The sequence below is a fragment of the Cupressus sempervirens genome, chromosome 10, assembly GCF_028749045.1.
Source record: "Cupressus sempervirens isolate cs-2001-9-10 chromosome 10, ASM2874904v1, whole genome shotgun sequence".
Classification (NCBI taxonomy): Eukaryota; Viridiplantae; Streptophyta; class Pinopsida; order Cupressales; family Cupressaceae; genus Cupressus; species Cupressus sempervirens.
The window spans coordinates 175186235-175196025 of NC_143127.1; the positions used below are offsets into that span (position 1 = coordinate 175186235).

Below are 9791 nucleotides of genomic sequence, written 5' to 3' on the forward strand. Positions count from 1 at the left end.
AACAATTTGTTCAAATGAAATATTCTTCAAATTCCAATTAGTAGTTCAATAACTTCATCCAAGGTAATAGATTTACATAGAGAGCTCATCTTTTTCTTCTTTTCTTTACTCTTCTTGGGTGTGTTGTTGCTCAGCATAGCTAAGGCTTGAGTGTGTGAAGAGATTTCACCACTTGATCTACTTTTTTCCTTAGTACTAGAGGTAGCAACAATAGTACTTGGTAAGTTTTTTATTTGAGGAATTTGCACCTATTGTGTAGATGTAGAATCTATAGTTTCTTGGGGAAGAGTGTGATCTCCCACACTTGACACTACTTGTAATGTATCAACTTGTTTATTCTCATCCTTCTCTTTTTATTTAGGCCTAGTCTCTTTATTTCCCTTTGATAGAGGTCCTGAGACTTGTGGTCCTTGCTAACCTATGGTAGACTAATCTACCTTAGATTCCTTGTCTTTTTCTTTCTCTTTCTTGTCCTCTTCTTGTACCTTAGTGGATTCTTCTTCTTTCTCTAGTTCCTTAGCATCTATTAGCAATGTTTTGGTCTAAGATGATTGTTGGAGTTGTTATTGAATTTGTTGAATATGTACATTAAGATCAACAACTTGAATTGGTGCCTCACCTATCTTAGGATAGCCATTTACTTGTTGCAAGATTGGATCATTAGGTGTGGTTAAATGAATATAGGATACATTACCCTTCTCTAGATAGCTCAACCTATGTGCATCTTCTTCATCAATGTGAACATCTTCTATTATCATAGTGTCTTTTTCACTCTCTTTGACAAGCAATACAATGATTGATGTGTTGGAAATCTGATTGAAAAGATCATTATTGAAGAAAGAATATTGTTTGCAAAGAGGTAAATTATTGATAAAGAATGTTTTCAATCATTTTTTTTTCACTGATGTCAAACCTGCTATTTGCTAGAATGAAAATTTCTTATAAGATCCAAGTACTATCACTTAGTTGATTGATGAAGACGATTTAATCAATGAGATGTAACAAAAGCACCTAAGGGAAAGGTTGAGTTATGGTTTTGTAATGAAGAATAAGGATTAGTTAAGACAATGATAAATTTACAGTATACTTGAAGATATAGATGTTGGCTACACTTAGAAATTCTGGAAGAATAAGTTGTAACAAAGTTGTTTGCAGAGCTTGACTAAGTTCATTAATGAGTGCTGAGAAAGCTAGTTCATGCCGAGAAAATTTTTCAGTAAGTGCCAAGAAAATGCAAAATCTAGTCTGTGCCGAGTGAAACAGAAGGAGCCAAGAAAGTTTAGGTGCTGAGTAAGTAATAGGTGTCAAGCATCAGTAAAATTTAGTTGATGCCAATTGAATCCACAGTAGATGTTGAGCATCAATAAAATGTAGTTGGTGCTAAGTAACATAGTATGTGCCAAGCACTAGAATTTCAATAGGGTTGAGCTACTACATTATTTGAAAAGTCAAAGATTTTCCAGATCTAAGCTGAAAAATTTGTTACCTTGAATTTTATGAACGAGATGGAGGATAAGGATGATGAGTTGGAAGTAGAAAATTTTAGGTAAACCATTTTTGGGTGAATTCGAGAGGATTCTTCATAATGTTTATAGAAGGAACAAGATAAGGGATAGATTCATTGAATCCTACCTAATCCATTCAAATCAATATTAAGAGTGGGAAGATTCAAGCAGGAAGAGTATTCCAAACTTCTATTTAAGGAGTCACAAGTCACGAAGCAAGAATTACTAAGGTGCCAAGTTGTGAAGTTTTTTAAGGATGTCAAGGAGAAAGCATCAAGAAGAAAGAATAGAGCACTAAGACTCTGCTTTGATAAGTGGCTAGATAGGAGATTGCATTGGTGCATCAAGCATGGAGACTCAATGAGATGAAGCTTGAAAGGAGGAAAAGTTGTCAAAGTTGTAGAGACTGATAACCAAGAAAATGTGTGAGCTGAATCGAGATCTGAAATCTGCAAGTTAAGTTGTGAGTTGTATCAGGTCAAAAGCCCTTGTTGTTACTCTCTAACAATTGTATCAGTTAGGGTAAAATCATATGGACTTAGGTTGGTTTAATAGCCATTTGTAAATCCTTTAATAGGGTGGCATTCTAAGTGAATGTTCTAAAGTCCTCTAACCAAACCCACTTCTAATAGGGTGGTTAAAATCCTTGAACTAGGTCACATTTAATAGTGTGTTGTAGCCTTTAACAGGGTAGGCCTTTCATAGGGAATCACTTTAGAAGAGTGAGAATTGAGTAGCATGTTACTAGTGGCTTTTGCCAAATTGGGTTTCCACATAAATCACTATGTTATGTCTTGATTCTTCATGTGTTATTTTTTGCATGTAGATTTTACAATAACTTGCTAAGTAGGAAAAGTTTAAGCTTGGATACATGAATAGTTTAATGGGCTCACTTTACTTGGTGAAAAAGTTTTTATTAGGACATTTGGATCTTGAATAAATAATTCACCCCCCTCTTAGTTATTCTAAAGCATTTATAACAATTGGTATTAGAGCCATCTGCTGATTTAGTTTAAAGGTACTAGAAGCAGGAAGATCAAGATGTCCAAGAGAGAAGTTCCCAAGCTCAACAGAGATAACTTCACTACATGGAAAAGGTTAATGAAGCTACACCTTGGATCAATAGGTGACCATGCACAAACCTCAATTGAAGTAGAACATGTTGATCCAGCTATACCCACTGCAGAAGATATGAAGAAAAAGAAGGAGCACAATTAGGCAATGCTGGAGATTGCCTTTGCCCTTAACTCTGCTGAATTTGATTACATCTAGGGATGTGACTCTACATTCAAGATGTGGAAACCCTTGACTAATATTTATGGAGGAGATTAGGATGTTCAAAGAGCAAAATGAGAAACCTCAGAGGAAAGTTTGATGACATGAAAATGGAGGAAGGTGAGAACACTGCTCAATATGCCTCTAGAATGAATGTAGTAAGTGAAATAAGAAATTTGGGTAGTCATTTAGATGATGATACTATTAATAGAAAAATCTTAAGAACCTTTCTTCCCATCTATGCTATTAGAGTTTCAGCCATACAAGAATTAAGATGTGTACCAGGAAACCAACTAACTCTTGAAGGTATAATGGGAAGACTCACTACATTTGAGTTGTCCAACTTTGATAACTACAGACCTGAGAACCTTGAATCTGGTTTCAAGTCCAACCTATCAATGAAAGATACTAAGGAGGTGAAACCAAAGAAGAATAAGAAAAAGGTAAAATGTGCATCTAGTGATAGTAGCACAGATGAAGAAGATGTGGAACAATTGGAAGCACTATTGGCCAGAAGATTTCACAAAGGTAAAGGTAAATTCAAGGGTAAGATTCCTATCATTTGTTTTAATTGCAACAAAGTAGGACATATTACTGCAAGATGCACACAGAAAAATAACTTCAGAGAAGGTAACAAGAACAAGAATAGAAGAGAAGATGATAACAGAGATTACAAAGACAAAGGCAAAAAGTGCTACATTGTTGAAGAAGAAAATTCTAATGAAAATGATGATGAAGTAGTCTATGTAGCCATGAGGGTTGAGTCAAATGAATACAAGGAAACAACACTAGTAACTTGTGTGAACAAGAATGACAAATGGATCATAGATAGTGGATGCTCACATCACATGATAGGAGACAAAAGTAAGTTTATTACCTTTACTCGGTATGATGGAAATAGTGTTAGATTTGAAAATGATGCTCCATGTCTAATCAAAGGAAAAGGATCTATTAAGCTTATAGAGAATATTTCATGTGATAATGCATATTCTTTTGAAGGATTGAACTACAATTTGCTAAGTGTGTCACAATTAGGCAATACAGGTTGCAAAGTAGAATTTGGAAACAAAATTGCCAAAATCTATGACACTAATAGAAATTTGATAGGAAAAGGAGACCAAATTAGGAGTAATCTATTTTACCTAGATATGGAAGATGTAGCCTATCTTATTGTTAGATTTGATGATGTGTGGCTATGGCATAAAAGGCTATGTCATGTCAACTTTGATAATTTGATTAGCATCAATAAAATGAAGAAAGTTAGAGGCTTGCCTAAGCTAAAGAAGCCTTGAAAATACAATGTGCAAACAATGTCAACTAGGAAAGATGACCAAGTCAAGTTTCAAAAGAAAAATCTACACTTCCAAAGAAGTACTATAGTTAGTGCATACTAATTTATGTGGCCCAATAGAAGTGCAAAGCTACCAAGGAGATAGATACATAATGTTGTTTGTGGATGACTACTCTAGGATGATATCTGCCATGTTCTTAAAAAAAAAATCTGATGTATTTCAAATGTTTAAGTGGTATTTGACCAAGGTTGAGAAGGAAATATGAAAGATTCTAAAGTGCTTGAGATCAGATAAAGGAGAGTTCACATCAAAAGAATTTGAGACATTTTGCAATGATAAAGGAATCAAGAGACAAATATCAATACCTAGAACTCCCCCATAGAATGGCATTGCAAAAATAAGAAATAGATTAGTAATAGACTATTCTAGAACATTAATGATGGAGAAAAATGTTGTTCTAAAGTACTAGAGAGAAGTTGTAAGTATAGTTGTGTACACCCTGAATCGAATTCAAGTCAAAAAAGGTACAAATGCAACACCCTTTGAATTATGGTATGGTCACTCACCTAGTGTAAAACATTTCAAAGTATTTAGTTGTAGATGTTATATTCTTAAAGATTCTAGAAATGGCAAGTTTGATGCAAAGAGTGATGAAGGCATATTCCTTGGATACTCCACTAGAAGTAAAGCATATAAGTGTTTGAATACTAACACTAACAAGATTGTGGAGAGTGCAAATGTGTTGCCCGGTTATAAAATTCTTTAAATTTTATAAGCCTTTGTTAATTTTTAAAACTTGCCTAGTTTTAAACATCAAATTGGCCATTCTACCTTTGAAATTTGCAAGTCTTTAAGCCTTCGTGTCTCCGGCTCGTTCTCAGCTCCGCACAGCACTTGAGATCATTGAGATCCAGCTTCTGAGCATCAATATATTAAAGGTTAATGATTACCTTCAAAAACGCGTATTTCTTAACCTTTAAATTCTTAAGAGGTTAATTTTAACCTTCAAAAATGCGTATTTCTTAACCTTTAACTTCTCGATAGGTTAATGTTAACCACCAAAAATGTGTCTTTCTTAACCTCCAAGTAAAAGGTTAATATTAACCACTAAAAATATGTTTTTCCTAACCTCTTCAATAGGTTAATGATAGCCACCAAAAATATGTATTTCTTAACCTCTTCGAGACGGTTACTAACCTGTTTGAAATTCTTCCATGAGAAGTCAAAAATGTAAATGGGAGCCCGACTTTATGAAGGAATTGGATTGGAACATAAAATAATCTGATCATGTGCAAACTGTTGTCTTCACCAAGTGCAAGATAAGGACGTTTTTGAAGAAGCAATAAAAGCACGCCAAATATTTGACGAAAATGGAATGCTCTAAATATAGGCTACGCTCAGAGTGGAAGAATGGGTGAAGCACAAAAACTGTTTGAAGAGGTGTAGAATCAAGACATAGTCTCATGGAATTCTATGATTGAAGGATTCTGTAAGAGTGAAAACAGCAAAGCGGCCTTAGAGCAGTTCTGTCGAATGTATTAGGCAGGTTGGAAACTGAACCAGTCTAGCTTTGCTAGTGTCCTCTGTGCATGTGCCAGTTTAACGGCTTTGGAACAGGGCTAACCAATTCAAGCTCATGTTTGAATCATCCAAACATCCACGTCTCAAGTTTGGGCTGACATAGCATATCACGTGGGTTGTTTATCTTCCCAACATAGTGTTATCGAATGGCCTTCCTTGGCAATTGATAATCCATGTGAACAGTGGACTTGGAGTTTGAAACGAATATGGAGAGTGAGCAAAGGCGAAAGTGATATCAAAATATTTTATTATTTTGATGAGCGGCTATGTGAAGGCGGAAAGAGCGCAACAACTTGGCGGGCACGATGAAGAAACAGATAAATTAGGTGAAGCTTAACCGATGTAAAGGCCAGCGAGTGGAGCGAGATGCGGAGATAGTTTCAAAATGTGTGATCCACCTCCATTGCCAAGCTTGAAATGCTCGAAATCTTGAGCCTATCAAATAACAATTTCACAGGCCAAGTCCCCTATTCTGGTTCAATCAGAAGATGAACAAGCCATCCTTCCTTGGAAATCCAGGATTGTGCAGTAATTGTTCGGGATTGAATGCCTGTTCATCAAAAACCTTAAAGCAACACAAGAAACACAGAAACACAATACTGATCGGTGCATCAGTAGGCATAGCTGGAGCATTAATTTTCATAGGGCTTGTGATCTGGATAATCTGGATCTACATTCTGAAAAGAGCACCTCATACCTCATCTCGAACTATTATGAAAATAGCGAGAAATCTAAAGATCTCCATGGAAGAACTCAAAAGAGCAACAGGGAACTACAGTCAGGATAATTTAATCGGCACCTGCAGCTACGGGTCTGTTTACAGAGGCATCTTGTCAAGCGACGAGATCATCGCCGTAAAGATCTTCAACGCTTCAAGCTCAGGCCGATTATGAAAATGGGGGGAATGAGATTCAAATTGATGTTGATTCTCCAATTAACCTCCACAATGGGTTCTTCCAATTCCATGCTCATAAACGATTCCTCGATTGAAAAAGGGGGATTGGGATTCAGGGTACATATGAATCAAAGGGACAATCACTTGGGTCTTCTGGATCGAATCAGATCCGTCGTGTTTCGAAGCCAGACACGAATCGAGAACCTCACTATGGGGATTCGAACACAAGTTCATGTTGGGGATGGAGAAGTCCTGATGTCTCTTACAGTAGGAACACTGGGAGTGAGAATGAAGGCCATAATTGACACAGGTAGCGATCTGATCTGGACACAATGCAAACCCTGCCGGATATGCATAAAACAGAGGAGGTCGCTTTTCGATCTAAGGAAATCAATCACATACAAACGTCTCCCCTGCGAGGATCAATTCTGCCTAGCCCTGGAGCCATTCGGCCTCCGGTGCCTCCAAGGATGCCAATACACTTACTCCTATGCAGATTCAACTTTTACAGCCGGTGTTCTTGCCTACGAGACATTCACCATTGGGAAGAGGCCCATTGTCGCTGCTTTCCCAATTGGGTCCCAAGATCTCGTATAAATTCTCATATTGCTTGCTGCCCATTAACTCTCCCCATAAACTAACAAGCCCTCTTTTTTTGGGCCAGGCAGCTGATTTCACGGGAGGGCATACTCTGAGATTGGTGCAAAACGGCTTGAATCCTTCCCTCTGGTACATTCCCATGACTGGTGTGACCATTTCTAGTGAAGCCCTTCCGATTCCATTGAGGGCATTTAAGGTCAAACATGGCGGCAATGGAGGAGTGATCATTGACAGTGGAACAACTCTGACTTACTCTGTGAGATCCATTTACAGGCCGCTGAAAAGGGCCATTAAAAAGATTGTGGGCTTGAAGCCCTTGAAGGGGCCTCCTATACCTCTGGATCTGTGCTACGGAACAAGGCCTTTGAGATTTCCCTCTATTACTTTCCATTCCCAGGGAGGCATTGACATGAATCTTCCTCTGGAGAATTTTTTTTTTTTTTTTTTCCCTTGAGGCCGGTCCTGATCTTTGGTGCTTCGCCTTTGCTTAGAGTGAGTCTTTTTCTGTCTTGGCTTGAATCCTTTGGCACAGCTACATAGTTGAACATTTTCTTGGGTGAAGCAGACTCCATAAGCTCCACAAAACCCGTAAACACCTTAGCTTTCTTGGGGTTGTGACAAATCCATGCTCCATCTTCTGTTATCAATCCACAGATATAATACTAGAACTCAAAGTTCTTGACATAAGTGGATATGTTCAACTGACAACACTTAATCTGGAAGGTCTCTCTTCATACAATTAATTAAAGCCGAGGAGTGTTTGATAGATATAGAGAGAATTCAGAGCCCGATGTGGTTGGAGAAGTTGCCTTATGTTCAAATCTTAGTTGCTAGTTTCATTGACATTATGAGTTGTGCTCCCAATATATCAACATCTATTCTTTTACGATGGATTATGAATGTGAAGGACATTAATGAAATGGATATAGTTGATGGCAGATTTAAGGGTGTTAAAGTGCAGAGAATTTTCCAGAGTAATCAATGGGAGATTAATGGGAAGCTTCGTGGATGCTTGAAAAGTATTTAATGAAATGCTTGAATGAAACGTGGTTTCAAGGATTACGATGGTTGCCGGATATGCAAGAAGAAACAGAGGCAAAATTGAAGGAAGAGGAGATCAGCAAAGATTAATTATTCAATCTTCCTCTCAGAAGGTGTGAGGTCTAAGTTTCAAGCCATTCTTGGTTAATTTTGTAGAGGTTAATTAACCTCACCCAAATCACATATTTCGGAGGTGGTTATTAACCTCGGAGAGGTAGTTATTAACCTCTATGTCTATATAAGGACACCTTTTGGCTTTGTAAAGGGGACTTTTTAGGCTTTAGAAAAGGGGAATACTATGTATAAATTTTGATTAGAAGATGATATTTGGAAAGTATGTACAGATTTGTCTTTATAATTAGAAATTCCTCTTAAGTTCTTGGTGCAAGAAAGTAAAGGAACGTGCAATTTGAGTTCTCTGATTCTAAATCTAAATTGTTTCAAATGTTGATTCTCTTTGTAGTGAGCATTCTCACGGTATGGTGTAGATGTTTATGAATCTGTGGATCAGCGTTGTGCTAGTAATAGTTTTTCAAGCGTAGATCTTGATCATTGTTATTAGCAAGTTTAAGTTAGTAGTTTGAGAAAGCTTTGAATTCATGTGGTGCATTCGTCATCATGAGCTCTCTCCCCTTTCATTTTAATTTTATATCTATTTGAAAAGCTTCAAAATTATATCATATGAGGGAGCTGCCCCTCTAAACGCAGAGGAAGGCCGCATATCAAGGGCCTATCCAACTGTTGTGAACGATTTGCCACACACTCCATTGGGAAATTCTACTGTGACAAATTTGTTTACCAACAAAATGTAAATTTTGATAAGCATGCAGAAGCTCAGATTGATAAAACCAAGAAATAAGAAGAGTACAAATCCTTTGTATACTTCTATGAAGGAATGCCTATTGAAGATGAAGTTGACAATCAAACTGGGAATTAGCAACAAGTTTCAATATCAGTTGAGACACAACTAGTGAATGTCGAGTTGAATTCAAAAGTTGAGTTGCAGACTCAAGATAATACACATTCTGATTCAGGAATTAATACGCCTATAAGAGATGTAGAAATACCTGAAAGAGATGTGCATAGTGACTCTGAAGATGAAAGACAAAATTTGGAAATGAGGATAGAACCAAGGTTATCCAAGTATGTGAGAAGACATCACCCTAAAAAAAAAATCATTGGTGACAAGGAAGCTAGACTAATGATAAGGAATAGACTAAGGAATGAATCATGTTTGCTAAGCAAGATTGAACATAAAATAGTGAAAGATGCACTACAAGATGATAATTGGTATAAAGATATGGAAGAAGAGATAGATCAAATAGAGAAGAACAAAACTTGGACCTTAGTTCCAAGACCAAATGATAAAAATGTGATTGGTACCAAATGGGTGTTTAGGAACAAGCTAGATGAGAATGGTGAGAACACAAGAAACAAGGCCAGACTAGTTTGCAAAGGTTATGCACAAGAAGAAGGACTGGACTATGGGGAAAAATTTTCCCCTATTGCAAGAATGGAAGGAGTAAGAACACTACTTGCATATGTTGCTTATAAAGGTTTTAAAGTCTACCAAATGGATGTAAAGTCTACTTTTCTAAATGG

General features: G+C 36.9%; 1 pseudogene; it reads left to right on the forward strand.

The window, feature by feature from the left end:
* The first annotated feature begins 6542 nt into the window (after window positions 1-6542).
* LOC149533202 (aspartic proteinase nepenthesin-1-like) lies at window positions 6543-7666 on the forward strand (annotated as a pseudogene).
* Window positions 7667-9791: the final 2125 nt, after the last annotated feature.